This window comes from Lactuca saligna, chromosome 2 (genome assembly GCF_052625555.1).
Source record: "Lactuca saligna cultivar CGN05327 chromosome 2, ASM5262555v1, whole genome shotgun sequence".
Classification (NCBI taxonomy): Eukaryota; Viridiplantae; Streptophyta; class Magnoliopsida; order Asterales; family Asteraceae; genus Lactuca; species Lactuca saligna.
This window is the reverse complement of record NC_136418.1, coordinates 7,875,517-7,898,828: the sequence shown is the minus strand read 5'-3', so window position 1 is coordinate 7,898,828 and position 23,312 is coordinate 7,875,517.

Sequence of the window (23,312 nt, the reverse complement as noted above, 5' to 3'; positions counted from 1 at the left end):
ACCCATATTATAACCCCTTTTGGTCCTAACCCATGCCCAACACCCATACATGACCTAATATTGGTCAACCCGTACCAACACCCGACTACCTGCAACCCATACCCATTTTATAACCCCTTTTGGTCCTATCGCATGCCCAACACCCGTACAACACCTAATATTTGTCAACCCGTGCCAAGACGTGACCACCAGCATTTGATACCCATATTGTAACCCCTTTTGGTCCTAACCCATGCTCAACACCAGTACATGACCTAATATTGGTCAACACATGCCAACACCCGACCACTTGCAACCCATACCCAAATTATAACCCCTTTTGGTCCTAACCCATGCCCAAAAACCATACATGACCTAATATTGGTCAACCCGTGCCAAAACCCGAGCACCTACAACCTATACCCATATTATAACCCCTTTTGGTCATAACCCATGTCCAACACTAGTGCATGACTTAACATTGGTCAACCCATGCAAACACCCGACCACCCGCAACCCATACCCATATTATAACCCCTTTTGGTCCTAACCCATGCCCAACACCCAAACATGACCTAATCTTGGTCAACCCCTTCCAACACCCGAACACCTGCAACCCATACCCATATTATAAGCCCTTTTGGTCCTAACCATGGCCAACACCCGTACATAACCTAATATTGGTCAACCCATGCGAACATCCGACCACCTGCAACCTATACCCATATTATAAACCCTTTTGGTAACCCATGCCAAACACCAGTACATGACCTAATATTCATCAACCCATGCCAACACCCGACCACTTGCAACCCATACCCATATTATAAACCCTTTTGGTCCTAACCCATTCGCATCACCCGTACATGACCTAATATTGGTCAACCCGTGCCAACACCCAACCACCTGCAATCTATACCGATATTATAACCCCTTTAGGTCCTAAGCCATGCCCAACACCAGTACATGACCTAATATTAGTCAACCCATGCCAACACACGACCACCTATAGCACATACCCATATTACATCCCTTTTGGGCCTAATTCATGCCCAATACCCGTACATGACTTAATATTGGTAAAGCGATGGAAACACTCGACCACCTGCAACCCATACCCATATTATAACCCATTTTGGTCCTAACCCATGCCCAACACATATACATGACCTAATATTGGCCAAACCGTGGCAACACCCGATCACCTTCAACCCATGTCCATATTATAACCACTTTTGGTCCTAACCAATGCCCAACACCCTTACATGAGCTAATATTAGTCAACCCGTGCCAACAGTCGACTACCTACAAACCAAACTGATATTATAACCTCTTTTGGTCCTAACCCATGCCCAACACCCGTACGTGACCTAATATTGGTCAACCGTGCCAATACCCGACCACCTGCAACCCATACACATATTATAACCCCTTTTTGTCCTAACCCATACCCAACACCCGTACATGACCTAATATTGGTCAACCTGTGCCAAAACCCGACCACCTGCAAGATATACCCATATTATAAACCCTATTGGTGTAACCCATGCCAAACACCAGCACATGACCTAATATTGGTAAACCCATGTCAACACTCGACCACCTGCTACCCATACCCATATTATAACTCCTTTTGGTCCTAACCCATGCCCAACACTCGTCCATGACCGAATATTGGTCAACCCGTCCCAACGCCAAAGCACCTGCAACCTATACCCATATTGTAACCCCTTTAGGTTCTAACCTATACCCAACACAAGTACATGACCTAATATTGGTCAACCCATGCCAACACCCGACCACCTATAACACATACCCATATTATAACCCCTTTTGGCCCTAATTCGTGCCCAATACCCGTACATGACTTAATATTAGTCAACCCATGCCAACACCCGACCACCTGCAACCCATACCCATCTTATAACCCCCTTTTGTCCTAACCCATACCCAACACCTGTTCATGACCTAATATTTGTCAAACCGTGCCAACACCCGACCACCTGCAACCCATACCCTTATTATATCCCCTTTTGGTCCTAACCTGTGCCCAACACTCGTACATGACCTAAAATTGGTCAACCCATGCCAACACCCGACCACCTGCATTCTATACCCATATTATAACCCCTTTTGGTCCTAACCCATGCCCAACACCATTAGATGACCTAATATTGGTCAACCCATGCCAACACCCGACCACCTGCATCCCATACCCATATTATAACCCCTTTTGGTCCTAACCCATGCCTAACACCCATACATGACCTAATATTGGTCAACCCATGCCAACACCTGACCACCTGCAACCCATACCCATATTAGAAACCTTTTTGGTCCTAACCCGTGCCCAACACCCATACATGACCTAATATTGGTCAACCCCTGCCAACACGCGACAACCTGTAACCCATACCCATATTACAAGCCCTTTTAGTCCTAACCATGCCACACCCTGATACATAACCTAATATTGGTCAACCCGTGCCAACACTCGACCACCTACAACCCATACCCATATCATAACCCCTTTTGGTCCTAACCCATGCCCAACACCCGTACATGAGCTCATATTGGTCAAACCGTGCCAACACCCAACCACCTGCATCCAATACCCATATTATAAACCCGTTTGTTCCTAACCCAAGCCAAACACCAGTACATGACCTAATATTCGTCAACCCATGCCAACACCCGACCACCTGCAACCCATGCCCATATTATAACCCCTTTTGGTCCTAACCCATGCCCAACACCCGTCCATGACCTAATATTGGTCAACCCATGCCACCACCCAACCACCTGCAACCTATACCCATATTATAACCCCTTTAGGTCCTAAAGGATACCCAACACGAGTACATGACCTAATACTGGCCAACCCATGCCAACACCCGACCACCTATATCACATACCCATATTATAACCCCTTTTTTCCCTAATTCGTGCCCAATACCCGTAGATGACTTAATATTGGTCAACCCATGCCAACACCCGACCACTTGCAACCCATACCCATATTATAACCCTTTTTTGTCATAACCCATGCCCAACACCTGTTCATGACTTAATATTTGTCAAATCGTGCCAACACCCGACCACCTGTAACCCTTACCCATATTATAACCCCTTTTGGTCCTAACCCATGCCGAACACTCTTACTTGACCAAAACTTTGTCAACCCGTGCCAAAACCCGACCACCTGCATTCTATACCCATATTATAAACCCTTTTGGTCCTAACCCATGCCTAACACCAGTAAATGACTTAATATTGGTCAACCCATGCCAACACACGACCACTTGCATCCCAACACTTGTTCATGACTTAATATTTGTCAAATCGTGCCACCACCCGACCACCTGCAACCCTTACACATATTATAACCCTTTTTGGTCCTAACCTATGCCTGACACCCAAACATGACCTAATATTGGTCAACCCTTGCCAACACCCGACCACCTGCAACCCACACCCATATTATAATCCCTTTAGGTCCTAACCATGCCCAACACCCGTACATAACGTAATATTGGTCAACCCATGCCAACACCCGACAACCTGCAACCCATACCCATATCATAACACCTTTTGGTCCTAACCCATGCCAAAAACCCGTACAGGACGTAATATTGGTCAACCCATGCCAACACCCGACCACCTGCATCCTATACCTGTATTATAAACCCTTTTGGTCCTAACCCATGCGAAACACTAGTACATGACCTAATATTGGTCAAGCCATGCTAACAACCGACCACCTGCAAACCATACCCATATTATAACCCCAATTGGTCCTAACCTATTCCGAACACCCGTACATGACGTAATATTGGTCAAACCGTGCCAACACCCAACCACCTGTAACCTATACCCATATTATAACCCTTTTAGGTCCTAACCCATGCCTAACACCTGTACAAGACCAAATATCGGTCAACCCAAGCTAACGCCCGACCACCGATAACACATACCCATATTATAACCCCTTTTGGCCCGAATTCATGCCCAATACCCGTACATGAGTTAATATTGGTCAACCCATGCCAGCACCCGACCACCTGCAACCCATACCCATATTATAACCCCTTTTGGTCCTAACCCATGCCCAATACCCTTACATGAGTTAATATTGGTCGACCCATGTCAACGCCCGACCACCTGCAACCCATACCCATATTATAACCCCTTTTGGTCCTAATCCATGCCCAACACCTGTACATGACCTAATATATGTCTAACCGTGCCAACAGCCGACCACCTGCAACTCATACCCATATTATAACCCCTTTTGGTCCTAACCCATGCCCAACTCTAGTACATGACCTATTATTAGTCAACCCATGCCAACACCCGACCACCTGCAACCCATACCCATATTATAACCCCTTTTGGTCCTAACCCATGCCCAACACCCATACATGACCTAATATTGGTCAACCCATACCAACACCCGACCACCTGCAACCCATACCCATACTAGAACCCCTTTTGGTCCTAACCAGTGCCCAACACCCATACACAACCTAATATTGGTCATACCGTGCCAACACCCAGCCACCTGCAACCTATACCCACATTATAAGTCCTTTTGGTCCTAACCATGTCCAACACCTGTATGTAACCTAATATTGGTCAACCCGTGCCAACACCCGACCACCTGCAATCCATACCCATATCATAACCCCTTTTTTTCCTAAGCCATGCCCAACACCCGTACATGACCTAATATTGGTCAACCCGTGCCAACACCCGATGACCTGCATCCTATACCCATATTATAAACCCTTTTGGTCCAAACCCATGCCAAACACCAGTACATGACCTAATATTGGTCAACCCATGCCAACACCCGACCACCTGCAACCCATACCCATATTATAACCCCTTTTGGACCTAACCCTTGCCCAACACCCGTACATGACCTAATATTGGTCAACCCGTGCCAACACCCAACCACCTGCAACTTATACCCACATTATAACTTCTTTAGGTCCTAACCCATTCCTAACACATATACAATACCTAATATTGGTCAACCCATGCCAACACCCGACCACCTATAACACAAACCCATATTATAACCCCTTTTAGCCTGAATTCATGCCCAATACCCGTACATGACATAATATTGGTCAACCCATGCCAGCACCCAACCACCTGCAACCCATACACATATTATAACCCCTTCTGGTCCTAACCCATGCCCAACACCTGTAGTTGATCTAATATTTGTCAAATCGTGCCAATACCCGACCACCTGCAACCCATACCTATATTATATCCCCTTTTGGTCCTAACCCATGCCCAACACCCGTACATGACCTAATATTGGTCAACACGTGCCAACCCACGACCACCTACATTGTATACCCATATTATAAGACCTTTTGGTACTAACCCATGCCCAACACCATTACTTGACCTAATATTGGTCAACCCATGCCAACACCCGATGACCTACAACCTATACCCATATTATAACCCCTTTCGGTCCTAACCCATGCGCAACACCCATACATGACCTAATATTGGTCAACTCGTGCCAACACACGACTACGTTCCACCTATACCCATTTATAACCCCTTTTGGTCCTATCGCCTGCCCAACACACGTACAACACCTAACATTGGTCAACCCGTGCCAACACTTGACCACCTGCATTCTATACCCATATTGTAACCCCTTTTTGTCGCACCCCCAAACCAAGGATGGCGGAAACGTCTGGGGGTGGAGGACTTCATGTACAGTATCACAACAACGTGTATAATAGTGCTCAAAGTAAAAACAACCACCAGAAATATAATTGCAAAAGTTACACCAAAGTATATGTTTACATGTTTCAAAAGCAATTACATTATGATGACAAAATAAATTGTTGACGGTTTAGCATCCCATCCTCAAAGCGATGAAGTTTTCCTGTTTCACTGATTTCCTGAGAATACAAGTAGTTTTAAAGAGTGTCAACACAAAGGTTGGTGAGTTCATAAGAGTTTTGTTTGAAGTAGAAACCGTTTTTCCTTGTAAAATCGATTTAGTTTGATTTCCAGAAAATCCAATATTTTCTTAGTTAAGTATGAATAGAAATAATCCTACATGATGCTGTAATGAACCCTAGAGTAATCCGTAGAGTTCCTCTATAATCGTCCAACATATAAAGTTATATAAGGCTTAACTTAGATAAAACGTTGAATATAGTGGGTCTGCCCTAGGTCCACAACCCAACGAGGAACAGGAGATGAGGCGGGCACCACCAATTCTAGGCCAATCAAGACTAAATTCTTATATGACTCAACATATACGCTCAGCGACTATAGTTGAAGTCTAACAATTTTAGAGGAAGTGTAGTTTTAATATCATAATAGCTTTGTATAGAGACCCGGCACTTTGTATTTGTACCCCTTTTTGTATAGAGACCCGGTACTTTGTATTTGTACCCATAGAGATAAAAGGTGATTTTAAATCGACATAAAACTCATTTAGGTTTTAAAAATAATATCCCGTAAACTTATGGATTGTTCCCTATGTGAGCCGTTATAATCATACTATGACTATGTGAACCTGCCACGACGTTCTCAGTGTCGCGAAAAATGAAATGACATTTGTCACCCGTAGACCTGCAGGTCCAACTGTAGCTAGCAGCAAGGTGTGGGGTGTCAATCCCAATATAGATCTATATACAAGTATCACGTTCTCCCTCAAGGAGATTCTGATTATAACTACCAGGAATTATATCCCGCACTCGGACGTACGGGGAGAGAGAGAGAGAAAAATAGAGAAACTCACAATATAGGATAACAAGTTTACGTGAAATGTGTGTGAATATAAATATTTCTTGTATGAATGTACCCTTCTTGTACGAGTGCGTAGAGTGATGTATCATAAACTATACCTATTATAGTTTATCTAAAATGTATGTACTATGTATGAACTCCTTTATGGAAAAGTATTAGTGTTGTGAATTTATTGAACCATAGCTTAATAAATTTACGTGAAATGTGTGCGAATAGAAATCTTTCTTGTATGAATGTACCCTTCTTGTACGAGTGCGTAGAGTGATGTATCATAAACTATACCTATTATAGTTTATCTAAAATGTATGTACTATGTATGAACTCTTTTATGGAAAAGTATTAGTGTTGTGAATTTATTGACTATACTTTTTATAGTTTAATAGCACGTGTTCCAAAATGAATGAATAATATTTAATATGAATGTTTTAGTTTCAGTTCATAATGATAAACTAGCAAGGAAACACATTCAAATATTAGAACTTATGATTATACACTTTGCTCAACATAATACAAAGTGTTATGATATTTACATGCTGTTGGCAAAATTTAGCGATTCTGCCCTGTTTTGGAAAAATCATAGAAAAATCATACGAAGTCGAAAACTAGATCCGTAATTTCTGAGAGTTCACAAAATGTGTCTAGTTTTCTCATAATTTTTATCACAATTTATAATGACCTCTAACTTGGGTGAATAAGTCCATAATCACAGACTGGTCCGGATTGTTGTTTGAAATGATAGGCAGTTTTGTAAAAATCACCATAAATTGTAGAAAAATCGTATGGAGATGTGCAAGTAGCCATTTTAAAGCTAAAAACTTGAACTATTTTCACCTTGTACAGTTTTGAAAACAAAAGTGTTTAAGATGCCCAAAACAGTCCGTGAATGGAGTTGAACTTTTCTGATGAAGGCTGTTAGAAAAATTTAGATATGTTCTTAGTGTTTTAACTTGTATTCCCCCCCTGAAAACTTGAGAAAACATGAAAATGTAGGGGTATGAACTCACCTTAAGTGATTCCAGTAGGTAAGTGTTGAAGAAGGAAAGTGTTCAACCCAAGAACACTTGAAGAATCACTTGAAGATTCGAAGATCTAACACAATTATGAGAGAGTTTGTCTAAGATATCCATGATTTGAGTGGAAATAAATGAGATAATCATAAAGAGAAAGGATTATGCTTACCAAATGTGGAGGAAAAACTCAAGATCAGCCCTTGAATCTCAAATTTCTAGAGAGAGAAAGTGAGAGAGGAAAGAGTTTGATCTTCTTGTGAAATGAGAGCAAATGAGAGAAGTGAGGAGAGAGGATGAATAATCAGCCCTCAAAAACGTGGGAAGAGGGATAATTGAGTGGAAAAGACATTGATGTGACCTAGGTAAGGTGGAGAGGTGTGGTTAGTCAAAGAGTGGGTGTGGGGTGGTTGCTTGTGACTTTGGATAAGGCAAAGTCAACACTCCACCTTTAATAATTCATCCATTTGAGTTTTTTTATTTAAATAATGATTTTCATCAAAATATGTTTAAATTATGAATATTTAGAGTTTATAATGTTAAAATATAATTTCTGGAGAAAATCCCGCTTTAAAATCATGAAAAACGGGCTTAAAATGTCAAAAATATCAAAAATGGGCTAAAAGTGGCAATTATGCGAAATCTGGCCGAGTCTCGGCCTTCTGGTGCTGAACCGAGAGAGAGGGAGGCAGAAACCGAGAGGAGAGAAGAGAAAGGAGAGGAACCGAGAGGAGGAGGGTGGAAACCGAGAGGGAAGAAAGCAGAGAGGGGGAGAAGGGAGAGGGTAGGAACCGAGAGGTGGAAGGGGACAGAGAGGCGCGCGAACAGAGAGCGAGTTAGCGAACAGAGAGGCGGAGGCGGACCGAGAGGCAGAATAGCGGACAGAGAGTGGGACGGACCGAGAGGCACCGAGAGGGACCGACCGCTCGGTTGTGAACAGTACTCTCGGTTCCGGTTCTTGCTTCTTGGGCTCGGTCTCGGTTCGGTTCAGCATCAGGAGGGTTCGGCTATACTTTCGGTTTCGGGTACTTGCTTCTTGCTCTCGGTTTCGGTTCTCTTGGCCACCAGAGGCTCGGTCTCTGGTCTCTTGGCCACCAGAGGCTCGGTCTCTGGTCCTAAGAAGCCTCTCATTCCGGTTTCGGTTCCTAAAGCCTATTTTTCTCGTTTTCGCCCCGTTTTAAGCCGTTTTTGACCCGGTTAAGGGCCGGAATGACCCGAATGATTCCAAAAAGTTACGGGAAACTTTTGAGAGAGATTTGGGAGAGATTTCTCACACTTGGAGAGATTTGGGAGAGATTTGACATTCTTGGAGAGATTTCTCATACAAAGAGATATTTGAGAGAGATTTCACATACTTAGAGGGATTTGAGAGAGATTTGACATTCTTGGAGAGATTTATCATACAGAGAGATATTTGGGAGAGATTTCACACACTTGGAGCGATTAGGGAGAGATTTGACATTCTTGGAGAGATTTCTCATACAGAGAGATATTTGGGAGAGATTTCACATACGTGGAGAGATTTGGGAGAGATTTGACATTCTTGGAGAGATTTATCATACAGAGAGATATTTGGGAGAGATTTCACACACTTGGAGCGATTAGGGAGAGATTTGACATAGTCAGAGATAGAGTGAAAACGATTGAGAGGGGATCCATGTGTGACAAATGTGAGTGTCCGGCATCGCAATGCATGGTTCGTAAACCCTGTTAAGCCTTGATTAAGGATCTTACACACTCCCGATGAGTATGCATCATTGTTTTATCAGTTTGGCTCGCCACGTAGTACAGTTTTTAGGTTAAAGAGATCTAGTTGTACGTACTTTTCGATTCATGTTTTCTTATTAGAGTAGCGACTTGTTTAGTAGATACTGAGCGTAAGTCCAAGTACACAAGGGTCAGTTGAGCTGACCGGTTTGACTTGTTGACTTGATTTGACTTTGAATTGACCGGAATTTGACGGTTGTCACACTTTTTCTCCTAACCAATGCCCAACACCAGTATATGACCTAATATTGGTCAACCCATGCCAACAACCGACCACTTGCAACCCATACACAAATTATAACCCTTTTTGTTCCTAACCCATGCCCAACAACCATACATGAGCTAATATTGGTCAACCCGTGCAACCAACCGACCACCCGACCACCTGCAACCTATACACATATTATATCCTCTTTTGGTCATAACACATGCCCAACACGAGTACACGACCTAATATTGGTCAACCCATGCCAACCCCAGACCACCTGCAACCCATACCCATATTGTAACCCCTTTCCGTCCTAACCGATGCCCAACACCCATACATGACCTAATATTGGTCAACCCTTGCCAACACCCGAACACCAGCAACCCATACCCATATTATAAGCCCTTTTGGTCCTAACGATGCCCACCAACCGTACATAACCTAATATTGGTCAACCCTGCGAACACCCGACCACCTACAACCCATACCCATATCATAACCCCATTTGGTCCTAACCCATACCCAACACCCGTATATGACCAAATATTGGTCAACCCGTGCCAACACCCGACCACCTGCAACCTATACCCATATTATAAACCCTTTTGATCCTAACCCATTCCAAACACTAGTACATGACCTAATACTGGTCAACCCATGCCAACACCAGACCACCTGCAACCCATACCCATATTATAACCACTTTTGGTCCTAACCCATGCCCAACACCTGTACATGACCTAATATTGGTCGACCCGTGCCAACACCCAACCACTTGCAACCTATACCCATTTTATAACCGCTTTAGGTCCTAACCCATGCCCAACACCAGTAGATGACTTAATATTTGTCAACCCATGCCAACACCCCACCCCTATAACACATACCCATATTATAACCCCTTTTGGCCATAATTCATGGCCAATATCCGTACATGACTTAATATTGGTCAAACCATGCCAACACCGCAGCACCTACAGCCCATACCCATATTATAACCCTTTTTGGTCCTAACCCATGCCCAACACCTGTACATGACCTATATTTGTCAAACCATGCCAACACCCGACCAACTGCAATCCATACGAATACCATAACCACTTTTGGTCCTAACCCATGCCCAACACCCGTACCTGACCTAATGTTGGTCAACCCGTTCCAACACCCGACCGCCCACATTCTACACCCATATTATAACCCCTTTTGGTCCTAACCCATTCCCAACGCCAGTACATGACCTAATATTGGTCAACCCCTGCCAACACCCGACCACCTACAACCCATACGTATATTATAACACCTTTTGGTCCTAACCCATGCCCAACACCCATACATGACCTAGTATTGGTCAACCCACTCCAGCACCCTATCACCCACAACCCATACCCATATTATAACCCGTTTTCGTCCTAACCCGTGCCCAACACCCATACATGACTAATATTGGTCATCCCTTGCTAACACCCGGCCACCTGCAACCTATACCCATATTATAAGCCCTTTTTGTCCTAACCATGCCCAACACCCGTACATAACCTAATATTGGTCAGCCCTTGCCAACACCCAATCACCCGCAACCCATACCCATATCATAACCCGTTTTGTTCCTAACCCATGCCCAACACCTGTACAAGACCTAATAATTGTGAACCCGTGCCAACACCCGACCACCTGCATCCTATACCCATATAATAAACCCTTTTGGTCCTAACCCATGCCAAACACCAATACATGACCTATTATTGGTTAGCTCATGCCAACACCCAACCACTTGCAACCCATACCCATATTATAAACCCTTTTGGACCTAACCCATGCCCAACACCCGTACATGACCAAATATACCCAACCACCTGCAACCTATACCCATATTATAACCCCTTTAGGTCCTAACCCATGCCCAACACCAGGACATGACCTAATATTGGTCAACGCATGCCGACAGCCGACCATCTATAACACATACCTATATTATAACCCCTTTTGGCTGTAATTCATGCCCAATACCCGTACATGACTTAATATTGGTCAATCCATGCCATCACCCGACCACCGGCAACCCCTACCCATATTATAACCCCTTTTGGTCCTAACCCATGCCCAACACTTGATGACCTAATATTTGTCAAACAGTGCCAACACCCGACCACCTGCAATCTATACGCATACTATATCCCCTTTGGTTCCTAACCCATGCCCAATACCAGTACATGATGTCACACCCCGCTAAAGCGGAAACGCAAGATATGACAGCGATAACAGTTTCATTGCAAAAGATAAAGATACATCACCATAGCAATATTCAAAAGTTTAGAACCCATAGCTTAAAAGAAACAAGTACAAGTTTTTCCAAAATAACATTGTTCAAAATATAACTTCATAAATAACTTCAACACGATGCAGCATGCTCTATGATGATGAATCTGTATATCCACTTACTAATTATTTCCTTAAAAAGCATGTAAAACGAGCGTCAACTATGAAAATAGTTGGTGAGTTCACAAGTTTATAAAATCAAGATTCGGAATATGGGTTTTCATAAATACAAGTACATTGCTTTAATGAGAAACAAAGTTGATTACTATTATTGATAACGAGTTTATTGCTATAACGAGAAACGAGTTTCTATGTGTATGAGCAAACAATGAGTCTCAACCAAACCTATGAGTGAAGCCCTATCGAGATCTATGCTTATCGTTCTATAGATGAATATGGTATCATGCACTCCAGCAATAGGGCGAGTAAGTAGATGTCAATTCCTAATAGCGCTATCCATAATGACCATTCGCTCAAATAGTTAATGGTTAGAGATAAGGGAAGGGCCTTAGTACGATAAGTTCTCACGTTCCGTGTTGCATAGACATACATCGAGAGACATAGAAATACAATAGCAATCATGTTTGATACAAATCAATTTAAATACAACATGCAAATAATAGTTTTTCTGGACATGCTTTTCCACCCCAAAACATAAAAAGTGAAAACAAGGGAGTTCGTGAATACTCACAATATGCTAAATATAGCAACCATGTTTATACGAGTTAAATAAATACAACGGATATAAATAGTTTAGGACATGCTTTTCCACCCCAAAACATTTAAAAATTGAAAATAGGGGATTGGTGAATACTCATCATGTTTCAAGTAGATACAAGTGGTGCCTTGGAATAGACCAACATATTAATACCGGGATCCTACGGCATCAAACACACACTTGTGAGTTTCCATGTCGAAATCTAATGTTAATATATTAAACTCTACATATAGTGAAATGCTAATTTATGTTATAATATTGGATTTTATATTAATTGGTTACACTTTTTCTGAAATGAAGAAATTCTACAAGTTATGCGATTAATACAACTTTGGGATATTAATTTTCCAAATTTAGTAATATAAATTTAAGGGTGTTTCAACTCATTTAAATGTGTTTAAAGTTTCTAAAAATGTAAAATATTATCAAACAGTTTCCAAAAATTGTCAAACCTTGTATTTCCATTCTAAATACAATAAAGGTTTTTCAGAAAATTTTCCTTTAATTTTTGATATGGTTAACTATTTTCCAGATTTTTTAGCCTTCATAACAACAAAAATTAATGAAAAATAGCATTCAAAGGATAAAAATTCTCAAACTTTTTATTTTACTGTTATTACACATTACTAAGCTTGAAAAAATATAAAAATGGATTTGCAAGCTGTTTAATTATATTTTATGATTTTTGAGTATTTATTCCAATAAGAATTGAAATAAATAGAAAACAGTTTCCAAAAGTACCCAAACTTTTTATTTAACTGTTATTATACATAACTAGACTGGGAAAAATAAAAGATATTTTTCAGTAGGTATTTGTATTTTTCCTTGTTTTATCCCCTTAGATAATCATTAATTGAAGAATAAATAATAAACTGTTGAAATAAATTACCAAAATTTTTTGTAACATCATTTAGAGTGTAAGTAATCTGGGAAAATTACCAAAAGTGGTTTTCATGTTGTATAATCCGGTTTTGGGTATTTATGCATATTTAAGTGTATTTAAGTGTATTTAACCTTAGAAAATAGGAGAAAAATAGTATACAGTAGCAAAAAATCATCAAAATTTTTATGTAACCTCCTAACGTACAACATGATTTTTTAGTAAATTTTCATGAATTTTGGGTAACCAGAACTATTTTTCCTATTTTTAGGCCATTATAATTACCAAAAATTGGGAAAAATAGAAAGGCATGATGAAAAATTCTGAAATTATTTTTTTGAGTCTCCCACCACAGTTAAGAGCTGTGAAACTTGTTAGATACAATTTTCAAACTCTCTAAAGTGGTTTTGTGATTTATTGCAACCAAACAAAAAGAAAATCAAAAATCATACTAAATAGCAACGTAAATCGATTACCTTAATGGGAATTTAGAAAAATTTCGATTTGAACAAAAAATAACGTTTAGATATTTTTATAGACAAAATCATTTACATCAACTATTAACAATGTACTTTGATCATCAAGCTGTTTAGCTTGTTGTTCATCACATGCATCACGGTTTGAAGACCATGCATGCACATATGTTTGTCATAGTGATGTTTTTAAAGGAAATACTTGAATTCATAAGGTGTATGAACCTTTAAAACTTGTAGAAATCCAAACTTTAGTGTTTAACATAGGTTTTGGTCCTTGGATTTCACCATTAAACAACATGCATGTTTTTCTTGGGTGAAACCCTACCACCATTATCATCAAACTCAAAATTCATGAACATGTTCATGAATGTTCATAAAGAATGGTGTAGAAGTAAGAGAAATACAAGAAAACCCTGTAAAAACAAGAAGGAAAAGTAAGGAAGGGTGAAAGATTTTCGTGTATACCTTGAAGATTAGCCTTGTAAGATGAAGATTTGAGTGTGGAGAGGTGTTCTTGACTGAAACATTTCATGAGTTTAGAGAGAGAGGAAGAGAGTTTGAGAGTTGAAAGGGTGGAGTGTGAGAGAGAGTGAGGAGAGAAGTGGAAGAGTGGGGAATAAGTCTTAATGATTGTGTTTTGGAAAGAGAGAGAGCATGTGGAGAGGGGATGGTCGGATTTTGTGAGCATTAAATTCTCCTCTCTCCTAAATTCAAACTTTATAAAACTCCCTCCTTAACTTTTATAAAACCCTAACTTTTATAAAAGTGTTTATTAAGGCAATTCTTGTTTTATTTAAAAATCTTGTTTTTAACTAATAAATTATGATTAATGTATGATAATTTAAATTTCTATTTTGTTGATTATAATCCATAATTTGATTAATAAAAATTTAATATTAGGAGGTTTATAGCCAATTTTATAAAGTTTTTAAGCTTTAAGGTTTATAAATTTGGATTTTGGCTCTTTAGGGTTTTTGAAACATTGTTTGATATTCACTGTCATATTGGAATGAAATTAGAATATTTGAATTTATTTTTAGGGTTTTATACCCTTTTTCAATTGTAACAAAGTTTGAAGTTTCATTCTAATTATGGTATTGGCATTTCCTATTCTAGTTAAGCAACTTACTAGAATCGTAAGAGTCAAGTATATTAGTCCTAGATCTTAGTTGGATCCTAGTTTATGCAAGATTTTGACCTATTTTATACTACTAGGCCATGACATGTTGTGCATGAATGGTTTTTATAAAGATGCATGTGGCCGAGAATGACCTGAAGTGACAGTTGTCACAGTATCCCCCAGTTAAATAGAATTTCATCCTGAAATTCATTCTATGTCATCGTTTGTCATCGAATGGGAATCATTGTGGATACTTTTCCTTCATGAAGTCCTTACACTCACAGGTGTACTCTGGCCCGCATTTTGAGTTCCATCGAACTTTCACAATTGGAATCTTACTCCGCTTGAGTTGTTTTACCTCCCTGTCAAGGATTTCTATCGGTTTCTCAGCAAAGTTTAGCTTATCGTTGATCTTAATTTCCTCCAGGGGTACTATCAATGCTTCGTCAGCTAGACATTTCTTAAGATTGGAGACGTGGAATGTGTTGTGAATGGCGCTTAACTCTTGGGGCAATTGGAGTTTATACGCCACCGGATCAATCCTTTCAATGATTTCAAATGGTCCAACATATCTCGGGCTTAGTTTTCCTTTCTTACCTAAACATACAAACCCTTTCCAAGGCAACACTTTTAAAAGTACCTTGTCTCTAACTTGGAATTCTAATGGCTTTCGATGATTATCCGCATAACTCTTCTGATGATCTCTGGCGGCTTTAAGCCTATCTTTGGTGATAGCAATCTTGTCGGATTTTTCCTATATAAGTTCGAGTCTAGTCAATTGTCTGTCTCCGATTTATGTCCAGCATAAGGGCGAACGAAACTTGCGTCCATACAATGCTTCATATGGAGCACATTGGATACTCGTGTGGTAATTGTTATTGTAGGAAAACTCAGTTAGAGGCAAATGAGTATCCCAATTTCCTTTGAACTCAATGACACAAGCTCGTAGCATGTCTTCCAATGTTTGTATTGTTCTATCTGTTTGCCCATCTGTCTGAGGGTGGTAAGTTATGCTCAAATCTATCTTGGTTCCTAGTGCCTTCTATAACATCCACCAAAATCGTGATGTAAAACGGCTATCTCTATCAGAAATGATAGATAGGGGTACACCATGCAGAGAAACAATTTTGTCGATGTAGATTTGGGCCAATTTTTCCATCTTGAAATCTTTTCGAATGGGGAGAAAGTGAGCAGATTTCGTCAAGTCATGACCTTTAGCAGTTCTAGGAAGTTTGGTAACGAAATCCATGGATATTTGCTCCCATTTCCATTGGGGAATTTCGGGTTGTTGCAATAAGCCTAATGGTTTTTGATGTTCAGCTTTGACTATTGAGCAAGTTAAACACTTCCCAACATAATACGCAATATCCCTTTTCATTCCAGGCCACCAATAGTACTCTTTAAGATCCTTGTACATCTTATCCGCTCCAGGGTGGATTGAGTATTTAGATCGATGAGACTCCTCTAGTACTATGTATCTCAGATCGTTAACCCTTGGAATCCAAACCTTGTCCTTGAAATGACGAACTCCGTCAGGTTTGGTTTCAAATCTCACTTCCAAACCATGTAAGGCTTTTCCTGGAAGATTTTCCTTGAATAACGCTTTCTCCTGGGCATCAATGATTTGAGATTTCAAGCTTGTCTGAATTACCATTCCCAAAGCTCTCACAACGGAAGGTTTCACTCTTTCTTTCCTACTAAGAGTGTCGACTACTACATTATCCTTTCCTGGGTGATATCGTATCTCACAGTCGTAATCACTAAACAAATCTACCCATCGCCTCTGTTGCATGTTTAACATTTTAGGATCTAGGATATGCTGAAGGCTTTTGTGATCGGTATAAATGGTGAACTTGGTTCCATACAAATAATGCCTCCATATCTTTAGAGAGAAAACTATTGCTCCTAGTTCTAGATAATGGGTGGTATAATTCTTCTCATGTGGTTTGAGTTGTCTGGAAGCATACGAAATGAACTTATCTTTTTGCATTAACACACATCCTAGTCCTTGATGAGACGCATCACAATACACTACAAAGTTCTCTGATCCTTTTGGTAAAGCCAGAATTGGTGCATTACACAGCTTGTTTTTCAGGATTTGAAATGCGTCTTCGTGTTTCTCTTCCCAGAGAAATTTTCTGTCCTTTTGGGTCAAGGATGCTAACGGTTGAGCAATACTAGAGAAATTTTCAATGAAGCATCTGTAGTACCCAGCTAATCCTAGGAACTATCGTATTTCTGTCGGGGTTTAGGGGGCTTCCCATTTCTTGATTGCCTCAATCTTAGCTGGATCTACATGAGTTCCTCTTTCATCGATCACATGACCAAGGAAATGTACTTCCCGAATCCAAAATTCACACTTAGTGAACTTGGCATATAATTTCTACTCCTTCAACAGCTCCAACACTAGCTTCATATGTCTATTGTGATCTTCTTTGGTTTGCGAGTAAACAAGAATGTCATTAATAAATACAATCACAAACTTGTCTAGGTATGGTCTACAGACCCTATTCATCAAATCCATGAAAACAGCGGGTGCGTTCGTTAGTCCAAAAGGCATGACTAAGAACTCATAATGTCCATAACGGGTTCTAAATGTTGTTTTGTGAATGTCCCCTTTGTGAATTCTTAGTTGATGATATCCTGACCGAAGGTCGATCTTTGAGAAGTATGAAGTGCCCTGTAACTGATCGAACAAGTCATCTATTCGAGGGAGGGGATATCGACTCTTGATTGTTAACTTGTTCAGTTCTCTGTAATCAATGCACATTCGGAACGACCCCTCTTTCTTTTTGACGAATAACACTGGGGCTCCCCAAGGTGAAGAGCTTGGTCAAATAAACCCTTTGTCTAGAAGTTCTTGAAGTTGTCCGGATAGTTCTTGCATCTCAGATGGTGCAAGGCGATATGGTGCTTTTGCAACCGGTGCCACTCCGGGAATTAAGTCTATCCGAAATTCGACTTGTCTGTGAGGGGGTAGACCGGGTAATTCCTCCGGAAACACTTCGGGATAGTTTTGAACCATTGCAATCTCCTTGAGTTGCTTAGCTTCAGGTTCTCTTTCTAGCACGTGGGCCATGAATGCAATACAATTCTTCTTCAGGTACTTGTGAATCTTCATGCTTGATACAATGTTTAAACTTCTTCCTAGCTTCTCACCATGTATGATAAGGGTTTCTCCATTAGGGAGAGGTACCCTAATGACTTTCTTGTAACAACCAATGTCCGCTCTATTTTTCGATAACCAATCCATTCCTACTATCACGTCAAAACTACCTAGCTCTATAGGAATTAGGTCAATGCTAAAGAGTTTATCAGCTAAATTCAGAGTACAACCATGAATTATATCATTTGCCCTAATTTCATACCCATCATTAAGTTCAATAGCATAAGTATTCCTCATATTTCTCGATTTCAAGTCAACTAACGGTCTAAATGCTAAAGAAACAAAACTATTATCTGCTCCCGCATTGAATATTACTGATGCAAAATGGTTGTTCAGGAGAAATGTACCTGTTATCACCTCAGGGTTCTGACGAGCTTCTTCTGCACTAATCACAAAGGCTATACCTCTTGGCCGCCCACCTTGATTTCCTTGGAAATTTTGCCTAGCTTGGCCTTATCCATTGTTACCAGGCCCCTTATTCAGTTTGGGACATGCTCTACAGAGATGATCAGTACTCCCGCACTCGTAACATGCCCTTTTTCCCTCCTTATTCAGCTTAAAATACTTTGAGTAATGGCTTGTTTGTTTACAGTTTTGGCACACTGGGCAAGCTCCCTTGTGATGGAAGTTACATTTATTGCATTTTTGAAGTGGTCCTCAGTACTGCTTTCGCTCCTGCACTTCCATGACTTCCTGTTCCTGAGTTTTCACTGGTTCTTGCTCCTGGGCTCTTACCATAAAGTTTCTTGAGACTTTTTGCTTCCTCCCTAACTTGCCTCCATACTTTTTCTCTCCCTGATCTGCTGCCTTCCTCTTGCTACTAGAGTTTTCCTTTGTCGATGCTCCCATCCTTATCACATCATTGGTTAGTCGATTTGCTAGACTTACTGCACTCTGAATAGTAGATGGATTTGCTGAAGTAACCATTCCCCGTATCTCTGATGCCAGACCCCAGATGTCATGATCTATCCATTTCTCCTCAGGAGGAACCATGTGAGGTACCAGTTTTACTAGTTCATGAAATCGGACTGTGTACTTCTCTATTTGTGTTCCAACCATAGAATGGTTCCAGAATTCAGATTCAAGCTTCTGAAATTCATCCTTGGGATAATACTCCTCTATCAGCAGCTTCTTTAGGTCTTCCCAAGTTAGCTGATATGCCGCTACATGGCCTAGGTTTTGCACTAGAGTATTCCACCAGGTTAATGCCCTATCTTGGAGTAGACAAGTTTCATACTCAACTTTGTTGTGCTCGAGGCATTTACTAATGTGAAGGACCGACTCCATGCTGTCAATCCATTTCAGCAACCCGACCACACCTTCCTTTCCATGGAACTCCTTAGGTTTACAAGGCATAAAGGACTTGTAGTTGCATTCTCTTTCATTGTTTCCCCGGTTTCCTCCACTACTTCCTTGGTTAGCATTAAGTCATGTAGTTACTTGAGTAACAATGTTTGGGATTGCTGCCATGAGTTGTTGTGCTACAATTTGAGCAACATTGGGTGTTTTGTTCTATCGGTGCCCGCGATTAGGCCTTCCGGACATGGTTGTAAGACACAGTAGTAGAAATACGTATAAATACATAAAATAATGTATAATATTTAGTTCACTATTATTTTGAAAACCATAAGTGTTGTCAAATTAATAGTTTGCATCAATACTAGGCATATAGATTTTAGAAAGGAAAGCAAAGAAAATTCTTTTTATTCGACCATTGACTAAGTAAATTCTAGGGTTTGACCTTATAGTAAAAGTTTTCAAACATAAAATTAACTTCTCATCACCATTTGAAATAGTCTTAAAACCAAAACAATATATGAATTCCCAAAATAAAATTATAAATGTTTTTCCCCAAATGACACCCAACATGGGTTTTCGTTTCATGACAAAATAAAATAAAATACAGAAATCAAAACCAAATGCTAATCGCTATCCCAACAAGAAACATCAACACCACAATCAGTAATAGCCCTCCAAGCACATAATATGCTGTCATCAGATGACCTTCCTCTCGTCTAGCAGCACTAGCAGTGTCCGTAGCCTCCATCGAATGCTGAAACAGGATTTCCATCCCTGTCATCACTTCATCCAACACCTCCTGATGCACAGCTATCACAGCGAGGCTGTGATGTAGATCCGCTGCCATTGAATGCATCCTCCGGGGTCATACCTGGCTGCCTGACAGGTATCCCTATCACTTGCTATGGTGGGGGTGCTCTCGGTCCTACAGTGCTGGGTCCTACCCTGCTAGGTCCTGTCGTGCCAAGTCCTGTTGTGCTGGTGGCTATCCTTCCCAGAATGGGAACACTCTTCCTCGCCGTCCTCCGAATACGAAGCCCATAAAGTGGTGGTTGTGGCAACACCGATGTAGGAAATGCCTCGTGTCACTGACTCGGGGTGTTGTCATTACTGATCTCCACCAAGTTTCCTGTATCTTCCGTGTCTTCCGAGGGGTCTTCCTCCACAGAGGCGGGGGGATCACGTCGAGGGATAACAGTGACGTAGCCGGACTCATCAACTGAGGCGGTAGTGTGAAAAGATGACGATGTCGATATAGTGGACTGAGACATAGTTTCAATGAGATATGAAATAAATGACAATGCATGCCTATAATATGCAATGCTTACACACACCAAAATTAACCTTTTGAATTTTTGAAATAAATTTTTCTCAAATATTTTTGTTAAACATATTCCCATTATAATTAGCTCAGGCTTTGTATAAATCTTCCCTTAATTAAACATAAGTGATCAGGCTATGTTTAATTGACGTCCAACGTTACAACTCCCGACCTAATTATACTAGTAATATGTTTGATGTAAAAAGAATTTTTATAAGTTTTGGTTATAGGTTGTGTTTTCTTAAAGGAAAACTGATGTTCTCTATAACTTTAGCTCTGATACCACTTCTGTCACACCCCGCTAAAGTGGAAATGCAAGATATGACAGCGATAACGGTTTCATTGCAAAAGATAAAGATACATCACCATAGCAATATTCAAAAGTTTACAACCCATAGCTTAAAACAAACAAGTACAAGTTTTTCCAAAATAACATTGTTCAAAATATAACTTCATAAATAACTTCAACACGATGCAACATGATCTATGATCATGAATCTTTATATCCACTTACTAATTATTTCCTGAAAAATCATGTAAAACGAGCGTCAACTACGAAAATAGTTGGTGAGTTCACAAGTTTATAAAATCAAGATTTGGAATATGACTTTTCATAAATACAAGTACATTGCTTTAATGAGAAACAAAGTTGATTGCTATTATTGATAACGAGTTTATTGCTATAACGAGAAACGAGTTTCTATGTGTATGAGCAAACAATGAGTCTCAACCAAACCTATGACTGAAGCCCTATCGAGATCTATGCTTATCGTTCCATAGATGAATATGGTATCATGCACTCCATCAATAGGGAGAGTGAGGAGTTCTCAATTCCTAATAGTGTTATCCATAATGACCATTGGCTCATAGAGTTATTGGTTAGAGATAAGGGAAGGGCCTTAGTACGATAAGTTCTCATGTTCCGTGTTGCATAGACATACATAGAGAGACATAGCAATACAATAGCAATCATGTTTGATACAAATCAATTTAAATATAACATGAAAATAATAGTTTTTTTGGACATGCTTTTCCACCCCAAAACATAAAAACTAAAAATAAAGGAATGCGTGAATACTCACAATATCCTAAATATAGCAACCAAGTTTATACAAGTTAAATAAATACAACATATATAAATAGTTTAGGACATGCTTTTCCACCCCAAAACATTTAAATTTTGAAAATAGGGGATTGGTGAATACTCACAATGTTTCAAGTAGATACAAGTGGTGCCTTGGAATAGACCAACGTCTTAATACCGGGATCCTACGACATCAAACACACACTAGTGAGTTTCCATTTCGAAATCTAATGTTAATATACTAAACTCTACATATAGTGAAATGCCAATTTATGTTATAATATTGGATTTTATATTAATTGGTTACACTTTTTCTAAAATGAAGAAATTCTACAAGTCATGCGATTAATACAACTTTGGGATATTAATTTTCCAAATTTAGTAATATAAATTTAAGGGTGTTTCAACTCATTTAAAGGTGTTTTAAATTCCTAAAAATGTAAAATATTATCAAATAGTTTCCATAAATTGTCAAACCTTGTATTTCCATTCTAAATACAATAGAGGTTTTTCAGAAAATTTTCCTTGAATTTTTCATATGGTTACCTATTTTCCAGATTTTTTAGCCTTCATATCAACAAAAATTAATGAAAAATAGCATTCAAAGGATAAAAATTCTCAAACTTTTTATTTTACTGTTATTACACATTACTAAGATGGGAAAAATATAAAAATTGATTTGCAAGCTGTTTAATTATATTTTATGATTTTTGAGCATATATTCCAATAAGAATTGAAATAAATAGAAAACAGTTTCCAAAAGTACCCAAACTTTTTATTTAACTGTTATTATACATAACTAGATTGGGAAAAATAAAAGATATTTTTCAGTGGGTATTTGTATTTTTTCCTTGTTTTATCCCCTTAGATAATCATTAATTGAAGAATAAATAATAAACAGTTGAAATAAATTACCAAAATTTTTTGTAACATCATTTACAGTGTAGGTAATATGGTCAAAATACAAAAAGTGGTTTTCATATTGTATAATCCGGTTTTGGGTATTTATGCGTATTTAAATGTATTTAACCTTAGAAAATAGGAGAAAAATAGTATATACAGTAGAGAAAATTCATCAAAATTTTTATGTGACCTCCTAATGCACAACATGATGTTCTGGTAAACTTCTATGAATTTTGGATAATCAGAACTATTTTTCCTATTTTTAGACCATTA